Below are 13,481 nucleotides of genomic sequence, written 5' to 3'. Positions count from 1 at the left end.
TAATATCACTAATACTATCACTATTACTACTACTACTACTACTACTACTACTACTACTACTACTACTACTACTACTACTACTACTAATGATAATAGTAATAATAATAATGATGATAATGATAACACCTAGAACAGCATCCGAAGTTTGAACGTGATATTAGGTAATGTGTCAAATATACACACAGTAGCCACCCTGAGCCACTTGGTGAAGGCCTCACTGGTGACCCATGTATATAGCATCAATCATACACAAGTACGTGACTAAGACAAACGCAGGTGTATGTATGTTGGTGAGTTAATTGGTCATCAAATACTGAACCACAGCCATTGGGCCAGATATTGCAGTCCATTATGTTCAATATTCTGCCATTCAACGTTACGGTGGTCACTAGATCACGGTGTTCAACTGTAGTTACAGTGATTCCTGCCTCCAATTTTCCTCACAGACAACAAATAGTATTTCCTTCAAACATCTCAACCTTGAAGTTAAAGACGGAAAACGCCAGCAGGGAATCACTATATTTGGGGACTCAAAAGACGTTTTAAAAAGGCATTGTGACAGACTGCAAAGTCTAGGTAGAGAGGTTAATTGACCCTGTGGCCAAGTGAGGATATTCCCTCTAAGGCCCAGTCCTCTGTTCTTAATGCTACATTGTTAATGCAAGAAATGGCGAATATGTATAATATATGTATAAGATATTTTGGTATAGATATGACTACTTGAAGCTCAGACAATTTCTTTTAAGACAAACACGACTACGACTGGGAAAAAAAATCTTGCCAGTAGATAATTTGTAGACGAATCACACCGCTCGACTCCACACGGCCTCAACTTTACAACAAACTGTACAAAGAAATATATAAGCCAAAGGAGACAAGACAGTGCCATTCATAGATGTGTATCCAGCCCGACAGTGTGTCATGGAGGCTGGAATACACCACCAAAATCCAGTGTCATTTCACATCACCGTTACATTAGGCACTTCACTGTATTGTTCTAGACGTCAGAAATATGCAGATTAGACCTGATAACCTCAGATGAATTACAACCACAGCAGAATAGCAGGGAGAAATACACATATACACCAGTCATAAAGGCCTATCAGACTGCTTGACTTGGGAACTGAATAGATAATACATGTGTCATTCTGGTGCTAAGGATGGGACTAGATTTATACTTGAGAAGACGTTGGCGAAAAAGAGGCGAGTAGAGCAATATTTATGCCTCTCGAGGTGGGAGTCCATGAACTGAAGTGTTATACCTTAGGACAGAAATACGAAATATCAAAGTAAATTAATAAAGGAGTTGACGTGTGAAACGCTCATAGAGCAAAACACGAGAAGCACCACACACGATAATTCCTCCATTACAAGTCACTCGGCACCTTCACAATCCTCCCACTACTCCTGACTCAGCAACACAAGATCGACAGTTTCCAAACTATTGTCGTGCAAACTGTCCTACTTTCCTCATCCTTCGATAGCTCAGTTGGTATAACTGTGGACTGTAGTTGGAATCTTAAACAGACATTCATAGGTCGCTGGTTCGAATCCGGCTGGAAGGATACACTATTCATGACACAACTGTTGTCACAGCCAAGGATTAATTTTCTGTGAGGTTATGTACACGTTCCTATGTCTGCTAACGACTCTCATGATCCCTTAACCTTTAACTTTGGCAAAACACTTTTCTTCAGCTAATACAAAAACACTATCGGTGTACATATATAAAGATGAATAAATTTCACATTCTACACAACAGAAAGTGGGAAAAATGTGAAAATCACGTGACAAATCTCAACAATAAGGTTCAGTGACCCCCCCTCTCTCTCTCTCTCTCTCTCTCTCTCTCTCTCTCTCTCTCTCTTTATATATATATATATATATATATATATATATATATATATATATATATATATATATATATATATATATATATTATCCCTGGGGATAGGGGAGAAAGAATACTTCCCACGTATTCCCTGCGTGTCGTAGAAGGCGACTAAAAGGGGAGGGAGCGGGTGGCTGGAACTCCTCCCCTCTCTTTTTTTTTTCCAAACGAAGGAACAGAGAAGGGGGCCAGGTGAGGATATTCCCTCAAAGGCCCAGTCCTCTGTTCTTAACGCTACCTTGCTAATGCGGGAAATAGCGAATAGTTTGAAAGAAAAAGATATATATATATTTATATATATATATATATATATATATATATATATATATATATATATATATATATATATATATATATATATATATATATATATATATATAACACACTGCACAAAAATTAACTTTACACCAGTGAATGAGAGGTCTCAAATTGATCACCTGTTAGCTTTAAAGAGGTTGGTATGTTATCAGATCTTTTAGTCGTTATGTCATTACATTACTTTGAAAGTGAAAATACCATTTTTATACTAGTTTTCTGAAGAGACGTAGTAAGAGCAGTGGTAAAGGGAAAAAATATTGTCAATCACACCAATGGTAAAAAGATATTACTAAGCTCATTAAAGGAAAAATAATATTGTTAAGCTTACTAAAGGAAAAAAATATTGTTGTTAAGGTTATGGCAGTACAGATTTCCCATATAATATCCTTCATGTCGAAATATACAAGGAGTAGAAATATGGGATGAAATCAATATCCCAACGATGGTCTAATTCAAGAAACAAAACTGATAACTAAAACACACAACACCACAGTGGCAGTCGATAAGGGAGCTGTGAACATGGTTTAATACAAACATAATGTTATGATCGTAGGAAGACTCTCCATATATAATATATCAAATAAGAAACAAAAATAGCCTCTAACATAGAAGCTAAAGATAACATATGGAACACACAACACTAAAATGTCCAGGACTAGAAATATAATAACCTCAAACACAAAACTGACTCCAAACATGTACATAAACTAATTTACTGGTAAACAATAACACTGAGAGGAATACATATGAAAATTATTGGTTTGATGCAAGGTACCAAAAAAAAAGGCAACTGCAGGTGTACAGTACATAGCAAAGATAAACAATGAAACAGTTTACATGGATTAGTAATATTAAAGCCAATTTTGTTGTCGCTAGACTGGTGAAGCCATAATGCAAGAATAAACTGGAGTCCAAATATAAGAATCAAAAGTACATAATGTGTTGTGAAAACTGGTACCAGAATGAAATAATTAAACACAAGAAGATAGATATCAGCATAAAGCATGGAAAATCCATGAAATAAAATTATCAATGGAATAATCATAGTACGTAATCATAGTACCTATAACAATTCTAAATTATAATTACTATAATTTTCTTTAATCATTATATTACAATTTTCTTATGTTAATAATTAGTATAACAAACAAACAAAAACTGTAGAACTATCAGAAGACAAATTTCAGGCAGCAACTATGAACAAGCGGGAAGGTTTGATCATTTCTCTCCTGCTCCTGCCACTCTCTCCGTCTCCCATATGGCCTTCCCATACACCAAGATGATATATATATATCTGGCCAATTCCCTGATCAACTTTGTTAAAGTAGGTTGCATAAAATATACAAAATCACTAACCTCATTACAGGTTACTATATTATAAGAAATAATTTCATAGATTTTTGTTTATACTCCATAGATTTGAGACACTTTAAAAGCCTAGCTTGTATACTAAGATTTTCATCCTCTGAGCGAAGCCATACAATAATCGTCCTTATCTACTCTGAGCATTGGATAGCCTCCTGATGATCAAGGTTGCTGTTTTGGTTGTCCGTTTCCATTGTTACTGGTGCGCCTCGCCTCACTGCACCCTTACATGAGTGCCTTCCACAGTATTAGGGACAGCTGCTGAGCCTCACTGTAGCTACTTCTGGGACGGTTGCCAATCTTCCTCGTATTCCCTCATGACCACAGCGCCAAACCGACTCCCGCCATCAGGCCGAAACGCACAAACATTTCTGACAAAATTGAGACAACCGCTTTCGCGTCAGTTTTGACACCAAGTGAATTTAAACGACAATTACGCTCAAGATGCTTGGTTTTTCGTTCATGGATTGAACAGAAGCAACCAACGATGGTTGCTACTGCCCAATCCATGAAGTCCACCCCACCACGGAAAGGTAACCAAGCTTCGGGGGGGATGGGTGTTTACCCTGACGCCAACGGAGAAACTCAATACAATATTTTTATTATAACTTTCCTTAATCTTGAAAAATGAATCAATCAGAGGGAACAATAGCGCCAGTCATATGAAGATTGGCTAACCGAATCCTTGCGCATTGTGTAGAAAGTGATTTGTTTGAGGGTTGCTTTATGGAAGGCACGGTAGCGTCGGAAGAGTTTCATCTTTTCTTTGAAGACGAAGGAAATTATCCCCGTAAATTTATGTATTTTTTTTCTTGGGCGGGATAATGTTCCCATTTTTTTCTTTCTTTGTTTTTCAACGTCCCTATGTAGATATTATGTGCCATCCACTACTGGGAGAAAGCCAGACTTCCGCCAGATTAACTTATCCTTGGCGGGGCGAAACTAAAGTTATCTTGGTGTTGGTTCCTCAGTGATAACCCAAACACAAACACAAACACACCTCCAGTGTCCACTCTAGGGCCGTGTTCTCCTGCAGCACCAGCAGGAAGAAAGAACTCAGGTTCCTCACCAACTGAATCTTTTGGCACGGGGAGCGTGTGTCATCTCGACACGCCTTTTAACGCCCTTATGTGGTGCAGAGTGCAGTCGGTCTGTAACGTAGGACATGTCATGTGTTATTGGTCCCAGTCGGTCTAGAACGCTGGGCCTGACATGTGTTGGGGGACCAAGTCGGTCTTGAATGGTGGGCCTGACAGGTCTTGAGACCTGCCATGTCTCCCTGAAGGTGGGCCTGACAAGTGGGGTGGGCTGCATTTCCTCATGGACGGTGGGTCTGGTAGGGCGTGTGGGCTGCAGTGCTACTTGAGTGGGCGAGGTCACTTGGTCAGCATCAGTGGGACGGTGAGGTTTCACTTTTGCACAGCGACCGTTAACGGAAAGTGGTGTCACGTTGGCAAGAAGTGCCTTCTTGTTGGAGGCATAGCAGGGGTACTGGATGACGGCAATCCCGCGGTGGTTCTCGTACGTGGATGCAGCCAGGATACTTCTCCGTGTTGGGGCTCGCTTCGTGGTTGGTGGATGTGGCCCTCCCCGCCACATGGTCACAGTGGTTAACCTATTTTACGTCAAAACATTACGAGGTCAACCTTCACCAAATCCAAATGGCGTTCATACCAGCTTCACCCATATTCCATTTCCTCCAATTCCACTTCTGGGTATTCCACCTCCATATCCACAGAACCAAATTCCACTCCATCCATGACTTCCACATCCGGGTATTCCACCAATTCCACTTCATCCATCTCTTCAACGTCTGGGTATTCCATCTCCATATCCACACAGCCAAAGTCAACTCCATCCATCACTTCCACGTCTGGGTATTCCACTTCCATGTCCACACAGCCATAGCCCATGTCAAATACATGGACATATTCAAATTCCATCTCCTGGACAAAGGAGGATCGTCCTACCTCCTTGGTGAACATTATTATATTGAAGTGTTCGAGGGAGTGTTGAAGTGTTGAGGGAGCTTGCAAGGCGGAGCAGAGATGTTCACTCGACAGAGGTCACAGCTCAAATGATGCTCTCGGTCCCGGCTCCCGCCCTTATATACTTTGGGAACTGATCATATCCTAGCATAGCTTAATATAGAGAAGTCTGATATAGTGAAGTCAATACTTTAATACAGTTAAGTTTATTTCTCAATAGTTGAATACATGTGCCTCAAAGCAGTTCCTTCACCCGTACAATGTCCCGTCACAGAACACAAGGATTGTCATTATAATTCGTTTTTATCAGCAGAAATTAGATTAAAGTGACTAAAGTGGTTTAATACGTTGTGTGTTCTCTGTCATCATAAAGATGGCCATCTACCCTGATGTGTAAAGAAAACATCAATTTTGCCGAGGCTGTGGTGAAGATAAGAACACAATGATATGATAATGTGGTCATACAATGGTGTAGTCAAGATGTTGTGTTAGAACTATGTAGTGAAGATGGGAGTGTAGTGAAGAGGAGGATTTAGTGAAAATATATATGTTTCTTCACGCTGAGCCATTCCATATAGATGAATATATCTATAATCTAATTGCGGTAAATTACCATATGACTTTAACGGCACCAGCCAGCAGGAAAAATGTCGGATATAGGAGTGACTGAATATTTTGTCGGGTACAGAAATAATTGAATATTTGGTACGATCGATCAAAATGCTTTTTATAGGCAAATAATTTCTGATTTTTCAAATGATTTTTTCCGTCTGTTGGAACTGGTTTAAGTAATTAAAGATATGAAAACCGATGGAAAAGTTCAATTTAACGCTTTTACAAATGTCTTGCTGCGTGTTTGGGAAGAGCAGTAAACTACAGGAATATATTGGTCTAATGTCCCCTGCTCGTCCAACAGCAGATATTGTATGGTCTGAGACATTATTTCTGGTGGAGGTGGAGTCTCTCCGGCATTGCGTTAATCACTTCCACAAACTTGCGCCATTTTGCACAAATGCTGATCCGATATGATGCATTTCCCAGCTCTGTTACGTTATGGACTCTATTCATCCTAGCCTAACCTAGCCTAAATAAAAAGGTGTGGAATAATGTGCAACATTTCTCCTTCATTACAAGTGATGATAAACCTAGGCTATACAGCAACCAGGAACGTCCATATTTGTCTAACTTCTCACATGTCTGTGTCATCTGTCTGCAAACATGTCGACCATTACCATGAGGGCAATTGCGGCTTTTGATTTTGAATATCACACGTTTCCTCTCTGCCGTGAGATCTTCATACTTAAATAAAATGATGGGCCGTAAGAAATATATGTCCATCGAAGGTCAACTATATGGCTCAGTTCCATCATCAGTTTCTGAGAAAACTGAAAAGGTGAGGTCCCACCGAGATTCGAACTCGGATTGCTGGATTTAGAGTCCAGAGTGCTAACCCTTACACCATGGGACCTGGTAAGAACAGATGTGATTTCATCTAAATGTTTTACATATAATCAACCAGAGGCCATTCCTCCCTCCCTGCCTGCAGGGTTCAAGGTTTTCTAGAAGGTTCTCGAAGATTCTGGGTAGGAACTGCCATTGAGAGGACGTAGTTATACGTATCATTAATGATATTGTTGTTGACTTTCTGATTTAGAAAGATAGATAGATAGATAGATAGATAGATAGATAGATAGATAGATATGTAAAAAACAGATATTAGATAGATCGACAGATACGTAAGGCTGTATATGTCAATTTTCACAGAAATCATTGATATCTGCGTTATTCTGCAAGAAATACATGTACATGGATGTAGTGATAATATGGGTTAGGTATAAGACCAGTCGTGTTGAGATTGTAGTGAATGTGACCATTGACTTCAACCTTAATAGTGTAGTGAAGATAAAGTTGTAGTGAAGATAAATCTTGAAGTGACTCATAAGGTTGTTGTGAGTATAAGGATGCATCGTAAATGAGTACTTCCTACCTGAAAGTCAACAATTACAAAATTGATCAAGTATAACAACATCCTCGGACAACCAACTACTAACACCAACCATAGAGTGAACCTGACTGTTACCTAACGACGACCTCTCAAAGGTAATGATCTTACCAGAATCTTCGAGAACCTTCTAGAAAACCTTGAACCCTGCAGGCAGGGAGGGAGGAATGGCCTCTGGTTGATTATATGTAAAACATTTAGATGAAATCACATGTGTTCTTATCAGGTCCCATGGTGTAAGGGTTAGCACTCTGGACTTTGGATCCAGCAATCCGAGTTCGAATCTCGGTGGGAACTCATCTTTTCAGTTTTCTTCGATACTGATGATGACAGCATTATTCTGTACGTTATGTATACATTCATATATATACATAAATATGTATATATAAACATATATATGGAATAATATGGTTTTATCAATAGCCAGAGACCATTCCTCCCTCCTTGCATGCAGAGTTCATAGTTTTCTGGAAGGTTCTAGAAGATTCTGGTGAGATAATTGCCATTGAGAGGACATTGTTATACTTCATATATCATTGATTTTATTATTGTTGACTTTCAGATAAAGATAGATATATAGATAGATAGATAGATAGATAGATAGTTAGATTGATAGATTGACAGAGCAATATTTAGATAGTTATATAGATAGAGCGATCTCATCAATACTGTATCTTACTCCATCTCCTGTTGCTGGACATATGTTCAACCAACATTGGGAAAACCTCCAGTAGACCTTAATGTAAAGCAAGATAATAACAAAACCTGCAATAAAAGAATACGATCAACTCCCCAGTGCAGAAATATTGTGACCAGAAAGTCTTCTAGCAAGATGTCAGACGCTTCCACGGGAATCACAAACATAACATCAAATATCTGAAAGTCACCAATAACATAACTAATGATGATAATGAAAATATAACGAGAAAAATGATAAACATATGGAAAATAGTGTTCTAGATTATGCCTCTAGAAAACAGAAACTTTAACGAAAACTGTGAAAAGAAATACCCATCTGGCTGATACGACACAGTAAAAGAACCATCCCACAACCAACTCTAAACTGAACCTGACTGTCCCCTAACAACGTCCTCTCAATAGTATTTATCTTACCAGAATTTCGTAGAACTTTCCAGAAAATCAAGAACTCTGCAGGCAAGGAGGGAGGAATGGCCTCTGGCTGCTGATGATAACCACATTATTCTATATATATACTTTTACCTACAATCGAAGGTTGACTGGCCAGCCCAAGTGGCTACAGAGGATGTATCCATGAAAGAAACGGACCCACCAGCAGACGAATTCGGTTGGCAGGTTGTATCGAAGAAGAGGAAAAAGAAGGTTGCCCAACCAGCCCAACCAGAAGGGTGTAGCAAAGAAACGAAAGAAGGCTGCCCAACCAACCTGGGTGGTAGTAAGGATGGCTGCTCCACAACCCCAGGTCGTTAGGCAGACTGTAGCCATGGAAGAAAGGAAGGCTGCTCGTCCACCAGCCCAGGTACCGAGTGAGCGTGTAGCTATGCTGGCTGACCCACCAGCCCGGGTAGATAGCTACGCCCAGATGGCTATATCGGGTGCAGTAAAGAAGCAAACCCAACAACTACTCCACGAGGTTTGCAAGCCTGCACCCAAAAAGATGAAGACGAAGGTTGCCACACTACCCAATGCACCACCACATGTCCAGAAAGGGAAAAGGTGGACAGAATAGCTGGAGGTCCCACTCCAACAACAAAATCACCTTAGGAGCCGAGTTCCATCCATTATTGAAAAAACATATATATATATATATATATATATATATATATATATATATATATATATATATATATATATATATACAAACTACATTGCAACTTACATATAAATAGAATCATCAAGCTTCATTATATTAACTTTACTATATCTAAATATAAACAAGGTCTAACCGAGGTTACTTGGTTGAGCAAGACGTGAGAATATCATCAACTGGCCCTCCAGCCCTGGGTTGAAATTGTCGTTCTGACGTATTTCGAGTTCAGTGCTGATACAGGACCATTGATTATAGGACTGTCTTGTTAGTCTGTGTAACTTCGCCTGACCCAATCCACGTCTTCAATGGCTTTCTGTTACTACAAACGGGATTACAAAGGAAAGGCTTCCTTTGTTAGTTTCATGAATACCTTCGTTCAAATGAAGGGAAAGACTATTACTATGAAGCGGTACCTTATCAGCAGGAAAGAGCTGCAGCAACGGTATGAAAGTTACTGCAAGATACATAACGAGCCCGTGGCTTCCAACGTAAACATCGGCCGCCATTTGGGTTCACTCGGCATCATGTGTGACACCAAGATTGGACCCGTTGGGAAACAGGAACGATACTATTCTGGTATCATGTGGCTCGATGGCGCAGGATCACCAACTGAAATGCAAAGAAAATGGAGAAAGCCGCCCAAACGTATCATGAAGGCCGTGCAAGAGAAGATCGAGAGGAATCGGTTGAGAGACGATATCGCTCACAGTATATTGAAATTTATACCCAAGACTTCCCCTGATCTCCAGACACAGCCAGTCACAGAGACCACCAGCCCCGCTCCCCAGACACAGCAAGTCACAGAGACCACCAGCACCGCTCCCCAGACACAGCCAGTCACAGAGACCACCAGCCCCGCTCCCCAGACACAGCCAGTCACAGAGACCACCTGCCCCGTCCCCCACACAGAGCCACAAGATCCTGATATTGAGGAAGCAAATGAATTTCTCGATGATTTTTTGCTTTCACTGGAGAAGAACTGATGAGTTCCTTATAGACAAGACAAAATGTTAAAAAAAGAATCTATATAAGTTCACTTATGGAGTGAGATCTTTGACGGAGCTGTACTGCCTATAGCACAGCCTACCAAAGGGTGATCTTTGGTGTCGTGCAGTAACCTCATGAGGGCGGAGTCCGGCTACACTTTCTTTACCGAGGAAAAGATCTCTGCACTAATAGACAACTGTCTTAGCAACTCTTATATGAGATGAATAGATGGATGCTCTAATGATCGAAAATATACAAGTTTGAGGAGGACTGACAACTATATACATTTGGTTAGCCAATCTTCATATGACTGGGGCTATTGTTCCCTCTGACTGATTCATTTTTCAAGATTAAGGAAAGTTGTAATGAAAATATTATACTGAGTTTCTCTGTTGGCGTCAGGGTAAACACCCATCCCCCCCGAAGCTTGGTTACCTTTCCGTGGTGGGGGGGACTTCATGGATTGGGCAGTAGCAACCATCGTTGGTTGCTTCTGTTCAATCCATGAACGAAAAACCAAGCATCTTGAACGTAATTGTCGTATAAATTCACTTGGTGTCAAAACTGACGCGAAAGTGGTTGTCTCAATTTTGTCAGAAATGTTTGTGCGTCTCGGCCTGATGGCGGGAGTCGGTTTGGCGCTGTGGTCATGAGGGAATACGAGGAAGATTCGGCGTTTTACGAAAGCTTGGATTGGCATATCAAAAGCGCGGCAAACGTTGCTGATATATTGCTATCAAAAGCGCGGCAGAATATTAAGTCAAAAGCGCGTTTTATCACTCACCTCTAAGTCCGATTGTTTATACGTTCATTAACGATCGTTCACCTCTTCCGTTAGCCAGATGATATCATCTGTTGCCCCCTGCTTACCACGGGGAGGTGGAAGTAGGACTTTTAAGCAGGAAAAATTATATATTTGTTAAGTAAGTATAGGCTTGTCCTTGTAAGTATATTCTTCTTGCACCTTAGTACAGGCTTGTCCTTGCAGTCCTTTATGAAAGCTTTATAAAACTTTATAAAACTTTATAAAAACTTTATAAAAAATATGTGTCCATAAAACCAGTTTATGTAATAAAACATTCGTCATACACCATGCAATCCTTTATAAAAACACTTCTCCTCTTCCATAAAAACTCAGTTATATGTTTGTTCTTGCTGTGAATCTGTTTCCCAAGGCCTTCATATAATTGCGTCGATTTATTTCCCCAGAGATAAATTTGTTGTACTGTGTCACGGCATAATCTGTCCTGTCTCGATCAACTCCACCATGCCTGGCCTAAATGAAATCGACAACATTTGATCACAGCGGTTGGAAATATCTCTCTCAGAACAGTGAGCATGGCAAATTCAAAATCAACATGTATCACTGAGGGTTCCAGTTGCATATTCTTTGAGGTACAAATGTCATTTAAACATTTCCACAGATTTCTATAAATATCTTCAGACTGACCTGGCAAGAGGGCATACACTAATGGAATATAATGCCCATTACACAATCCATGTATGGTGTATAGTTGGTAGAACTTCGGACAGCTCTTGAAGGTCCCATCAACGAAGATCTCTTCAGCAGTGTTCGCCAGAAATGCAAGATTAGTAATACATGAAATGATAACCATACCAGAATATGGATTATTTTCAAGGATGAAATCTTCACCTTTTGTCGTAGTAGTATTCATAGAATTTAGAGCACGATGTACTTCCTCACGAGTTTTAGGCAATACAGGATACGCTTTCCGCCTTTCTCGGTATAATGATTGAGCTATAGATCTTAGATCACCTGATTCTAGCTCATTTTCAGGAAATGTATGCAACTCCGTTCTAATGAGCTTAGATGGCCTTGCCGTCATGTCGTCAGTCGCCTTCCGTTTCACCTGTGCACGTAGTTGTTGTCTTTCAAGTTTTCTTTCTTCTTTTTCATGGTTATGCTCCAAATCAACTGGAACAATGGCAGTCACTGTGTTGTCTGTTCTAAGTCTACCTTTACATTTCTTGTTGGTACATCTCCAAGAAATGCATCCGTCCACCAATGTACTGTCCACTCTGTATTTATATCCATCGTGCATCAAACACTTCTTGCCTTTGTTTGTTTGGGAAATCGTAAACTCCATAGCTGAAAGTTATGACAACACAGGATTGACTGTCAGGTTCAGACTGAGCACCGTGGCCTTCAGCACTGTGAACACGAAACCATCGAGACAGACACTCGCTCTGGTCTCGGTGAACAGTGTGAAGCATTATGACACACCGAATGATTCTCAATGACACAGCGAGTGAACGGATTAACCTTGCCGCGCATTTGATAGTACTTTAAGGGTGAGTTTCGAACGCGGTCACTTTCTCGAATCCGCGCTTTTGATATACGCTCGGGGCTACACACACACACACACACACACACACCGCCCACTGACCTGACCACCGGCCGGTGGGTGGCTGTGGCCAACATGAACCCAGGGGCTACACACACACACACACACTGCCCACTGACCTGACCACGTGTGGCATGTAGCTCATCCTTGGACAACATTAATCAAATACCTAGACAGAATTTTTATGTTACATAAAAGACATTTCTTGATAGGAAACATAAGAAATGATGACGAAAGATAAGGGACGCTATTACAGGTAAATATTTTGTTAAAATATGAAATACTCTTCCTCAAACTAGCTCCCTGTACTGTATTTTCTTTTACATACCCAGAGGAAAATATATTCCGTGGTTAATCAATATAAATGTCTATGTTTAACAGGTTTTCTATTTCTGATAGTATTTCACTGATTCAGGTTTAAGGACCTTAGTTCTGAACAACCATTATAATGCAACACAATACATATTTACCATAAATAAATCATTTATCACAATAACCATTATGTTTGTACCAGATTCTTTAAGTCCTCAATCACGTTTGTTAATATATAAGGCATTTTTCCGCCACATTTCAATACATAACATATATCTACACGTGTGGAAATATATGTATATGTTTTTATAAATTTTTTTTTGGCTTTTATAATCAAGGTGTAAGATATCCGTCTGAAGAAAATACTAGATAATATTATAGGTTATGTGTGTGTGTGTGTGTGTGTGTGTGTGTGTGTGTGAGCGCACATAGGAGTGAAAACATATTTTACACTTACAAGGTT

Source organism: Panulirus ornatus, chromosome 43 (assembly GCF_036320965.1).
Source record: "Panulirus ornatus isolate Po-2019 chromosome 43, ASM3632096v1, whole genome shotgun sequence".
Taxonomy (NCBI): domain Eukaryota; kingdom Metazoa; phylum Arthropoda; class Malacostraca; order Decapoda; family Palinuridae; genus Panulirus; species Panulirus ornatus.
The sequence above is the reverse complement of the archived record's forward strand: the minus strand, read 5'-3'. Positions refer to the sequence as shown.